Source organism: Culex quinquefasciatus, chromosome 3 (genome assembly GCF_015732765.1).
Source record: "Culex quinquefasciatus strain JHB chromosome 3, VPISU_Cqui_1.0_pri_paternal, whole genome shotgun sequence".
Taxonomy (NCBI): domain Eukaryota; kingdom Metazoa; phylum Arthropoda; class Insecta; order Diptera; family Culicidae; genus Culex; species Culex quinquefasciatus.
In genome coordinates this window covers 189199660-189212930 of record NC_051863.1, presented here as the reverse complement: position 1 = coordinate 189212930, position 13271 = coordinate 189199660, and positions in this window count along the sequence as shown.

Genomic DNA, 13271 nt, shown 5'->3' with positions numbered 1-13271 from the left:
GTTATGTCCACTTAAGTGATTTTTATGCACTTTTTTGAAGCCGGATCTCCCTTAAATGTATTTATTATATGTCCGGATCCATCATCCTACACACCGTTGGTTAGGTCGAGTCCAACGAGCCCAAAACATTGATAATCTGGCAATCCTGTCTAAAGTTTTGGTCACTTAAGTGATATTTATGCATTTTTTATTGCTGATATTAAGAAAAACTAGATAACATTTTTGTCCAATTCCTTCGAATCGCCAAATGTTGGTAAAGAGTGAGGAAGGCATCAACCACATACGTGGATTAAGTTAGTTTTTAAACATGGTATGACTTACTCTTGAAGTCATGATAATTAAGGGGTTACATACATGTATATCGGCAAAAAAAGTCAGAGGTTAGTATGAGCACACACATAAACTTGTTTATAATTATTTTTTCTTGGCACTAAAATATACATTTTCACCTACTTTCAAAACAAATTTGAAGATATTTGGTTGCATCGTTGCCGAGATACATATAGCAATTTCAAGTTAGCAGTTTCAAAAAACGGGTGCCACGAAATCTCAACATTGTCTTGACCAAATCGGCTCAAAATTTTGGTGAAGACTTGTTAAACCGATTCCGTGTGCATGACGAAGCCCGATTTTCAAAAAAAAATATTTTAAAAAAAATAAAAATATTTTTGTGTTTTTCATATAAAAAACCGTTAGTTTTTGATTTTTGTATTTTTTAAAAAAGCTAATTTTAAAAATTGGGCTTCGCCATGCATACGGGATACATCTTGAGAGTCTTCACCTCAAATTTCAGCCAATTGTGTTCATCCCATCTCGAGATATCGTGGCACCCGTAAATCAACTCAGGGTTTAAAGAAAAACGCCAACAAAGTTTGACAGCCCGCTTTGCGCATGGCAACATTTTGAATTTAAATCGTCTCTTACTCAGTTTAATCATTAAATATCTTCATGAAACTTTCAAGAGTGATTAATAATCATCTTTTGAGTGGATTTATCAAATATTCTGTTATATTAAACTTTGTGATTTTCTACATGTATGTAACCCCTTAACACTTGTAGCCCCAACGGGGTCAAAAAAGTTGGAAATGCATTTTCACCGGCTCATACAACCGTCCCTTGGTTTTTGACCCCCTTGGTGCTTCGCGTAAGTTTTGACCCCGTTGGTGCTACAAGTGTTGGTGCTTCGGAAAACAAAGACAAATAGTAAATTGAGATGAAAAATATATCAGGATATGCAAAATACTTCTACAAACAACATATGAGCCGCGATCGTTTTGCTGAATAATGGATAGAAAACTGACTTGGATTCCGAACACTTCGAACAATAATGTCGAAAAATTTGTAAAAGATCCTGTACCAGATGATAGACACCCAAACACATATTTCCCAATACCCTGACTCAATGGTGCTTGCAGGACTCTATTCATTTCGGAGCTTTGAAGTAGTGTTGGGGTGGTTCATTCAATTGTGTTCATTTTTCCTTATGTTATTTGTACTTATTTTCGTTCAAATTTTTTGTGGATGGAGTTCAATTATTGATTTTTTAAATCATAAAAAAATCGCATTGCCTACCCTAACCACACAATACAATCAACTAAACCCCTTCGGAAAGCTTCTTTTCCACGAAACAGATGAAGATAAACCCTTGTGAAACGAGCACGAAGACCACAACCGTTTAGGCCAGATCAACCGGCGGTCACATTCCGACACGTTGTCCTTGGTTGTGCCTGTCGGTGGAAGGATTTTTCTCAGCAAGGATGTTTCGATTCAATGGACCCGATTTTCGCCGATGGTGTCAAACGTCATGCCGCCGGTGATGATGATCGTTAGTGATATAGGCCCGTCATTAGTGGGCTCGCCGGGAAAGGACTGACGGAAATGGTTAAGGGGTAGCGATTATTACGAAGGATTATAATCGATATTGAATTGAAGGACTGCTTGGAGAGGCTGAGTTTCGATTTGTCGATGCTAACCTTTTGTTGGCATGATTGTAGAAATGTATGACTAGTTGTAAACGATTTTTTAATTTATTTATTTTTTCAACGAAGAGTGTTTTTTTCTAACAATCCAATTGATGCAAAAGAGAAAACCGGTATGGTCAAATGGCGATGGCTTTAAATTACGCAAACATCTCTTTGAATATTGCATTAAGTCAAGTAACTGGTTATTCTCTCCTAACAACAGATACAAACTTAGGGATATTCTATGGACAACCTTGTCGTATTTCATTCCATCCATATGGTCAACGTACATCCTCACTAAGAATCATATCATATTCTTCCACCATCCTCACGTCACCACATCAATCCCCACAATGAAGCAGCACCAACTGAAACATAACGGAAAAAGCTGTTAAAATCAGTGGGTCTGCCCGAATTCATTTAGTGCAAAAACGGATTTCCCAGTCAACCATCAGATTCTCTGCTACACAGTCAGCGTATTCTTTTTTCCTTTATCGATATTCTCAGTTTTGATGTATTCTAGTGTTTCAACTTTTGTTGCCATCACATGATTATCCACAGCCCATTTCTGTCTTTTTTCTATTTTTTTTTTTGTTTTAGAACGTGACTCTTGTGCTTGCGAGCAGAAGGTAATAATTTTGGAATAACATTTTTTGATTATTGAAAATACTTGGCTAATAACACTTAATATTATTTATAACAAGTTTTGTTATTTGCCGATATCATTTTTTTTGTTATTAGATTGTTATTGTAAAAAAAAAAAAACGAAACTATTGGCACTACGCCCCCGGGGCATGGCCTTCCTCTAACGTGGGATTTCTGCTCCAGCGCCTCTGACGAGACAGGAGAAACCGGGACCGACGTTTTACTTCACCATCCGATAGAAGCTCAGTGGATAAGGCGGGAATCGAACCCGCGTCTCATAGCATCATCGGGATCGGCAGCCGAAGCCGCTACCGCTAGATTGTTATTGTAATAACAGATTAATAACATTTAAAGTTATTCTTCGAACAAATCTTTGTTATTATTTTTTTTTTTTTAGCAACTAATCCGATCATCCCAATAACAGTTGGAGGTATTCTTCAATAACAAAACATGTTATTCCAGAGTAGTTTTGGCTTTCAACCAATTTCAGACCAATAACAAATTTTGTTATAATAACATAAACTGTTATTCAACTCTTATGCAAAAAATGGATTTTTCAAGAAGATTTCATGACGCTTTTTGTAATTTTAACAGTATTTGTTATTGAAATGACATGAATTTTGTTATCACCGTCTGCCCGGGCTAGTTGGAACGATGTTTTTGATCGCAAAAATTACAGCTTTGATCAAATTAAGTTCTGCAAAATTCTAGGATCATCTAGACATCCTAACAAATCACTGTAAAGAAGAATCATCTTGATTGGTTGAGTAATGCCCGAGAACCAGCTAGTTGAAGTTACCGTTCCAACTTTTTTGGAGCCTTGAGCGTTGGAATGTTAAACTAGAGCAAGAGATCGTCCAGCATCCTTCGCTATAAAGTTGTAACTATCCATTTCTCAATTTGAAGATTTGAACTTTTGGTCTGGTTTTATTCCACTGTTTTCCACCCCATGTTTTCCATCTCTACCAACAAGAAGTGGGGAACGGGGATCAATGTTGTGATTGTGTGTATGTGTACTAGGGTGTCCAGGAAAAAAATACACTATGCAGAGTTGTATTCAACGGAAAAAAAAACACTTAGCTACTGGCTATGGCTAGGCCCCTATGTCACTTTGAGCTGATATTATTCTGGAGAAACTCGAGCTTCAAATTTGTTTAAAAAACATTTTTAAAGACCCTTTCAATTCAATTGTAGAGCATTCAATTCCTCATAATAATCAAACCTTTGACGATTTTTGTACTTGAAACATGGTTTCACCGATTAAATCAGTAAAACATTTGTTTCGCCAATTAGGCTCATCGGCTTCAAATACTCAAAATGTAATATCAAATTTTGATATATTTCCCCATATTACGGGCACCCTAATGTGTGCCTGGAGTTTGTTTTAGTTGTGATACTGCAGAAGCAATCCCGTTGGTTTGAGGGTCAAGGGAGAAGAGGGGAAAAATGTGTTTGATGAATAAAATATCAGCAAAATATGCATAAAATCGAATGAAATATTCAAACTGCAAACACAAAACAATGATGAAACAGAGAGAAAATGTCACGGCCCCCTGTTTGGTTGCGAGTATTTTCGAAGGAGAATCAATTTTATTGTAGGGTACTTTTTTTGTTACAAAGTGTCAGCTGAATGCAAGATAGAATTATGAGTGATGCCACAGAGTACTCTGTGGTGATGCTGTCAGAGAAGACTTTCAATTGAATATGCCACAGACAAACAGATGTCCAGAAAGTCCTTGTTTCACCCGTAGACTCCATGGAGTTTTTGGAAGATCGAAGACAGCCCAATACATCAACAAAGTAGTCTGCGATACTCATTGAAGCTATGCGGGTATGTTCCAAAGTAAAAAAAACCGTCGCCCTCTTGCTTGATAAGGCGGTAGATTCATCAGTCTTGACTCCAAGCAGTTCTTGGATGACCCAGATCATACCAATAAGTTCTTATAACAATGCACTGTAGCCTTCCACGCTCACTGAAGCAGTCTGGGTAGGATTAGGTGTCAAAATGTTGACGTATAGACTGTACGAAGCCTGTTGCACAAAATTTCCGAAGTATCGGATGGACTAGAACATCCCAGGTGTTCCAAAACCATGCTAAAATGTTTTAATACCATAACTGAACAAAATACAATTGATACATTTTGAAGAATCTCCGACAAATTACGAAATCTCAAAGATTCTTAATTTAAGTTATATTCTCAATTTAAGTCATGTTCATTCTCATTTTAAGTCATGACATAAAAATAGTTTCGTAAACCGAGAATTGTTTAAAAAAAGATGACTTAAAAAATATGGTAAGCCGGGGCCATGGTGTAGGGGTAAGCGTGATTGCCTCTCACCCAGTCGCCCTGGGTTTGATCCCAGAAGGTCCCGGTGGCAAATTTTGCGACGAGATTTGTCTGATCACGCCTTCCGTCGGACGGGAAGTAAATGTTGGCCCCGGACTATCCTAAAAAGGTTAGGTCGTTAGCTCAGTCCAGGTGTAGGAGTCGTCTCCCTGGGTCCTGCCTCGGTGGAGTCGCTGGCAGGCAGTTGGACTAACAATCCAAAGGTCGTCAGTTCGAATTCCGGGGTGGATGGAAGCTAAGGTTAAGGTGTAAAAAGAGGTTTGCAATTGCCTCAACAATCAAGCCTTCGGACACCTGGTTTCGAGTAGGAATCTCGCAATCGAGAACGCCAAGGCAATGCTGTAGAGCAGGCCTGCCAGGGCTCATTTTCACATTTTTGATCGTCAAAATTACATTGTTGATTTTTTCATGTTTTTTGATGGAATCGGTTCTCAGATGTCCAGTGAACATAATTTTGATAAAAGTTTGGAAAAATATTTTTGCAGGTCGTTTTTTATGTAAGTTTTAAGTGAAAAATTGGACCGGCCCGCGGGCCGGATCGATTTTAGACGTAAAGTGTTGATAAAAACGACCTGTATAATTTTTTTTCAAACTTTTGGTAAAGTTATGTTCACTGGTCATCTGAGAACCGATTCCATCAAAGAAACCATGAAAAAATCAATAATTGTAATTTTTACGATCAAAAATGTGAAAATTGAGCCGAAAAGGTTGGGCAGGCCTTCCCATGGTGTATAAAAATTATGAAACATGTTCTTTTGTGATAAATATTTCAACATTTAAAAACGAAATTGAACTGAAAAACAAAAACAAATTATAACCCATTGAATTTTAAAACGGGTTTTAATCTTATCCTAATTGTTTATCAAAGATTATAAGTAATAAAAACAAAACAAGATGATTTTAATGAAATATAATTGTAACATAATTTATTTTGATCGGATCGTAAAATTTGCTTGAAAATGTTGGTTCAAAGTCCAAATCTGGAGTTTTTTTTTTTTTTTTGAAAAAATCCAATAAACCAAATTTCTAGTTTTTGCTTTTTGGGTGTTTTTGAAACCACCTTGAGTCAGGGGTTTTAAAAAACACCTAAAAAGCAAAAACTGAAAATTTGGTTTATTGGACCTTTAAAAAAAAGCTCCAGATATGTTATTAGTTCCCAATATTTCGATGAAATTTTTGTCAAGCATATGATCGATTTTGTGATACTATAATAATTTTAAATTCGATTTAATTATATTGTACTTTTTTAATCAATTTCATTACAAAAATTACAAATTATACTAATTGCTTCTTCTCAATTTTCTATAATAAATTTTCCGAAAAATTCAACTACGCACTAAAAAAATCCTAAATCACTTGTTTCCAACAAACAATTTTAATTTCAAAAATTCTATCATTCCTCGGATATTAGTGGCATTTTCAGAATCGTGTTATTTAAACAAATAAAAGTGTGTTTCAAGCTATATTTAGAATCTGAGTTTTTCGTAATAATAATAACAATAGTTTTCGTTATTTGATATCACTCTCCAGATATTTTTATTTCTTATTTCCTTGATTGAACTTTACTTTACATCAAAACAGGATAAATTTCCCCACTCCCAAGGCCACGTCTAATCTGGACGGATTTTGCAAAGAATAACTTTCTGAAAACAAACGCAAAGTGACTTGCTAGCACAGATCACCACCACCATGCAAAAGCCACTAGGTATCATGCGAGTGAGTGAGTTGGGACCACATCAAGATTGAAAACACGAAGATTAGCACTAATCTACCCGGGCCCTGCCCACTGCCAACGGTGTGGTGCTTCTCGTCTAGCCGGACAATATCTGAAATAAGCTTTGGATGGGGGTGAAAGATACTTTAAATTCATTCAAATTAAAGTATCAGTTAACATTTTTTTAGCTAATTTTTGATGATTAGTTTAGTATTTTTGAGTAATTTCAAAACATTGACTACAAATGACACTGAGAAAAACTCGAACGATGCCGGCTTTCATGGGCAATTTGATTAAATTTTATTATTACGACTTGAGCCTTGCGGTCAAGCATAGATCCTTGCCTGCCACGTTTGTGGGACGGGGATTATGATGTTCGAATTTGTTCCTGCGGGCAGATTGGACCGTTGATGAACAGATTACTCTGCGTTACCTGTTTGCGATTTGAGTACACGGAAAAGTAAATAACTTTTAAAACATGATGATTTTGTCGGATGGCAAAAATAACAACTTTGTTTCCAATTCAAAAAAGAATTAAGGAAAACAAAAAAACGTATCTTTCCGTACATTCTGCATCAAACTTGGCATTTTCCAACAACGATCCGAAAACCACGTCATCGCACCATATTTCCAACGTGAGTTTTATGAGCTTTTGGCTGGGCCCAATTTGGCACGTCTTGCCGAGCTGGAAACTGCACTCACATTGTGCACAGCCAGAAAGGCCTCTTTCCATGAATTCCTGAGCGGAAAAACGGTTGCAACATGCCGTGTCTACGATGTGGTTTTGTTAAATTTTGTAGAATTTTCACCATGTGTGTTGTGCGATGGTGGAAATTCTTTGTATGAATCATATATCAATAAATATTTTTTAAAGATTGAAATGAAACAAAAAAAATACATCGAACATTTCTTTTGTTCAAGTATGGCCTTCAACTCATCTTCCCTAGAAATATCCCAACTAAAGGTCACAAAATCCTGTGTCGTTCCTCACTCCTTCTTCAATCTTAAAGCCCAAGCCAAATTCATCACGTTACATGTATCAAAACACACACAAACGTGTGTTACATTGTCAAGCCAGCATCCAACGGCGGCAGTAAATTCAGCAAAGGACAAAAAACGCACGCACCCCGAGCAAATGAGGAAAAACAAGTCCTTTCCGGCTCGTATTTCTTCTGTATACACTCTCCGGGGGCCATGAAAAACCTGGCCCCCTATTTCTTCGCCAGAACGATGATGACCTCTTGAGGCTGCGAGCACAGGTTCTGGCGGGTTAGGATAAAAAAAGGGACGCAGGGGGGAATTGTGTGATATTTTTGGAGTCGTGTTACATTAGCTGCCACGGGTTGAAAAGCTGAAGACTTTACTTCCTTTATTACTCCTAAAAATAAAAGAAAAAAACGCTTTGATCACCAGGATGAAAAGCCAAGCGTTTTGTTAACCTATAGGGAGTCGTAATTAGTCACATGAAAGCATAGAAGTGTGGTGGTACTTTTAACAAATTATTTTATTACCTACCGTCAGTGGGGATGACATTGGTCTGGGGGGTGAGATTGGGTCAAAGTGATTTTTGACGGATTTTACAATTTCTCAGGTTCTTCTCAATGAAAATGAATTCTGTTGAAAGGGTTGTGTAGGGGACATCTTAAGATGACTTCGCTGAAAAAATCTCGTTCCTAGAACAAATCCTGTTATTTTGGCAGCTGTCTAAAGTTGGGGTACGTTTTTGGCCAAAAATGACCTCTCGAAAAATCATTTTTCTAACATTTTTGTTAGAATTGCTCGAAAACTACCCAAATGTTTGAAAATCTCCACTTCAAACATTGTAGCGTGTCAATACGATTCCCTCGAACAAGAAACACTGTTGGATGACTTGTTTTTACCATATCGTTGTATTTGAGCATCATTTTAGTTTCATTTGACCCAATGTGACCCCCTCTAAGGGGTGAGATTGGGTCAATTTTCAAACTATAGGCATTTAAGGTAGTGTTCATCAAAATCAACCATATTTTGGGAAAATGTTAGTAAACTATCTAAGAACAAATCTACGTTGAAATATTTTCGATGTTATTTAAATTGTTTTTGTTATTAAGAAAATACGAGAGGTGTATCGTTTTTTGACCCATAGTCACCCCCACTGACGGTACCATATTATAGGGATATTTTAACCTTTATGTGAAATAGGTAATCTTTTTGAAAAAGTGAGCGAATGAAAAAACTACGTCGTTTGTGAACGGAGTCAGATTGTAACGAGCTCGAAAAAAGTGTGTAAAAAAATTCTAATTTTTATACTTTAAATTTTGAGCTAATTTTTTTCTCAGTGATTCCCAAATATGGACAATTTCACTGATTTCAAAAAAATGACAAAAATAACTGCGTAGGTTTAACTCGAGGGGAAGCATGAACTTTGGGGTCCCTAGAAACGCATGTATTTTGATTTTTTTTTTTTTTTGATATTCAGACACCGAACTTGAGCGATTCATAAGCAAAAGCAAGTGTCCGGAAATCGAAACAAGTAAGGTTCGTCTCGAAATATTATTTTTAAAACATGTATCTACTATTTAGCATAAGCATAAGCATAAGCTTAGGTGCCCACCCGCTGGGAATGTTAGTCCGATACTTGAGTGATAGAGACCGCCCAATCGACTGCATCTCCGACAAAGTCAAGATTCACGAGTGGCAATGATGTGACCATGAGCAGTTTGTTTATCGGTTGAAAATTTTAAATCTCAGGCAGCCGGCTGCGGAAAGATAAATAATTGATTATTTAAAAGTTTTTTTTTTATTGAACGCGTGCCAACCGAGCAGTAGTGCTATGGGCTGGACTTATCAGTAGAGCAGTTCTCTAGGATTTCGGTCATTCGATTTTTTTTGTATTTTTTAATCCGACTGAAACTTTTTTGGTGCCTTCGGTATGCCCAAAGAAGCCATTTTGCATCATTATTTTTTCCATATAATTTTCCATACAAATTTGGCAGCTGTCCATACAAAAATGATGTATGAAAATTCAAAAATCTGTATCTTTTGAAGGAATTTTTGATCGATTTGGTGTCTTCGGCAAAGTTGTAGGTATGGATAGGGACTACACTGGAAAAAAATGATACACGGTAAAAAAAAAATGGTGATTTTTTTATTTAACTTTTTATCACTAAAATATGATTTGCAAAAAAACACTGTTTTTAATTTTTTATTTTTTGATATGTTTTAGAGGACATAAAATGCCAACTTTCCAGGTTGTGCAAAAAATCATTGACCGAGTTATGATTTTTTGAATCAATACGATTTTTTCAAAAATCGAATATTGGTCGCAAAATTTTTCAACTTCATTTTTCGATGTAAAATCAAATTGCAATCTACTTAAAAATTTTGATAAAGTGCACCGTGTTAAATCCATATCTAGGTGATTTTTGAAAATTGTGGCAGTTTTTCATTTTTTGCAGTTTGCACACTTTGGAAAAATATTTTTGAAAGCTGAGAAAATTCTCTGCTTCTTCGGACTTTGTTGATACGACTTTAGTTGCTGAGATATTGCAATGCAAAGGTTTAAAAACTTGATGTTTTCTGTTCACCCAAACAGCCCACCATTTTTAATGTCGATATCTCAGCAACTAATGGTCCGATTTTCAATGTTAATATATGAAACATTTGTGAAATTCTCCGATCTTTTCGAAAACATTATTTTCAAAATTTTCAAATCAAGACTAACATTTCAAAAGGGCCAAACATTCAATATTACGCCCTTTTAAAATGTTAGTCTTGATTTGAAAATAATGTTTTCGAAAAGATCGGAGAATTTCACAAATGTTTCATATATTAACATTGAAAATCGGACCATTAGTTGCTGAGATATCGACATTAAAAAAATGGTGGGCTGTTTGAGTGAGACTTAGAAAACATCAATTTTCCTGTTTTTAAACCTTTGCATTGCAATATCTCAGCAACTAAAGGTCGTATCAACAAAGTCCGAATAAGCAAAATATAGAGAATTTTCTCAGCTTTGCAAAAATATTTTTTCCAAAAGTGTGCAAACATGTGCGCTAATTTAAAAAAATGAAAAACTGCCACAATTTTCAAAAAAATCACCTAAATATGGATTTAACTTGAAAACGGTGCACTTTATCAAAATTTTACTTAAGTACTTTTTGATTGCAAATTTGATTTTACATCGAAAAATGAAGTTGAAAAAATTTTGCGACCGATATTTCGATTTTTTGAAAAAATCAGTATTGATTAAAAAATTCATAACTCGGTCAATGATTTTTTGCACAACCTGGAAATTTCTGAAAAGTTGGCATTTTATGTCCTCTAAAACATATCAAAAAATAAAAAAAATTAAAAATAGTGTTTTTTTGCAAATCAAATTTTAGTGATAAAAAGTTAAATAAAAAAATCACCAAATTGTTTTTACCGTGTATCATTTTTTTCCAGTGTAGTCCGTATCCATACCTACAACTTTGCCGAAGACACCAAATCGATCAAAAAATTGCTTCAAAAGATACAGATTTTTGAATTCATACTTTTTCATTTCATATTCATATTTCATACATCATTTTTGTATGGACAGCTGCCAAATTTGTATGGAAAATTATATGGACAAACTAATGATGCAAAATGGCTTCTTTGGGCATACCGAAGGCACCAAAAAAGTTTCAGTCGGATTAAAAAATACAAAAATTAAAATTGAAGAAAAAAGACCGATTTCGTAGAGAATTGCTCAGTATATTTTTACTATAAATATAATAAAGAAAAAAAAACCAAAAAAATTACCGTTTGTTCAATTTAGAAAAAGCGAGCAAACTTCAAAACAAGTAAATAAAAGACGAAAAACGAAAAAACGAAACTATTGGCACTACGCCCCCCGGGGCATGGCCTTCCTCTAACGTGGGATTTCTGCTCCAGCGCCTCTGACGAGACAGGAGAAACCGGGACCGACGTTTTACTTCACCATCCGATAGAAGCTCAGTGGATAAGGCGGGAATCGAACCCGCGTCTCATAGCATCATCGGGATCGGCAGCCGAAGCCGCTACCCCTGCGCCACGAGACCCACGCTTTACTCTTAATAAAATCGATAGTTTGATGAGTTAATACTTAAACAGCCAGTTGGAATAAATTATTACGATCAACGAATATAAACAAAAAGAAAACAGGACACCACGTAACCAATTGTAATGAAAATTAAACAAGAACTTAAACGAACTAAACCGGCGGCGTGCCATCCAATCAACGATGATAAAAGAAGGACTTATGAAAAATAAAATATCAAATAAAAGGCTCCGATAAACACGTTGCAGATCCAATAGAAATGAGTTGTTAACCGTGAAAAATTTAACACATTATATGAAAAATAATTACACAATTTACCCGAAGCCGTACCTTCTGATCAACGGTGAAATAGGAAGGGCTTTTAAAATCACCAAACAATTCTAGCAAAACAATTTAATTGGGCCGATGTCGAAGTGTAAAAAAAAAGTCTATCTTACTCGATCCTGATGTAAACATCAACTGACGTGAGCAGGATAGACTCATTGTTTACACTTTGACATCGACCAAAAATGACCTCCATCCAACTTCGACTCACTCCTCCTCGCAGCACACAATTCACGACAAAAATGCGAAACAAAAGGCACGCAAAAAATCACTTTTCACTCCGAATATGTTTTACGACCACGCGCTCCCTTTTTCAATTATGCACTCAAACATCCATACACTATTTTCAGAAGAAAAAACCTTCAATCGTTGCATTGGAAATTCTTATTTGTAGTCTGGTGTGACATTGATGTCATCGTTTTTCTTGTTAAAATCGTGCATTTATTTGTCAGGTGTACTTAACTATGGTTGATGCTATAGTTTTAAAGAAAAAAAAATCTATGTTGTTATGTACTTTCAAAGTTTCAATAAAAATATTTGTACCAGCCTAATATTGAGAATCCAAAATACAAATTATTTTTAAAATCGCAATTTCTCCGCATTTTTGTGTGATTTCCCTGTATTAAAAAAAAAATTGGAATGAACATTGCACATACGTTTCTGATGTAAGGTACAAGGAAAAAAAAACATTTTTTAATGATCACTAAAAGTTTAATTTCCAAAGTAGTTATGAATTTTTGAAATAATGTGATTTTTATTTTTAAAAGCTAGAATATTGCCAAACTAAATTTTATGAATCATTTTGAGATGACCAATCACCAAACGAATTAAAAAAAAATATGAAAAAGGTAAGCCGTTGCAAATATTTTTTTATGATTATATTTAAGGGGATTTAATAACGAGGCCATTTTTTCAAAAATCTTCAATATAAAAATGGAATATGACTTGCAATAACCTGAAAACAATAAAAATCAAAGTAATTTTACTGGATTGATACTCGTTTTGAGCATGATTGAACCAGAATTTGATGAATTTCGATGTACAGTATTTACCATTTTTTTTTTTTTGCAAAAAAACATTTTTTGTTTCGTCAAAGCTTAGTTGCTAAATTGGAAATCTTTTACAATTGATTGTATATTGATTCAAATATCTTGCAAACATATTTTTTTCTTTTTTTTATCAAAACGGTAAAAGTGTGAAGCTTTATTAGTTCTGGGACAACAGATTGCAAAAGACAT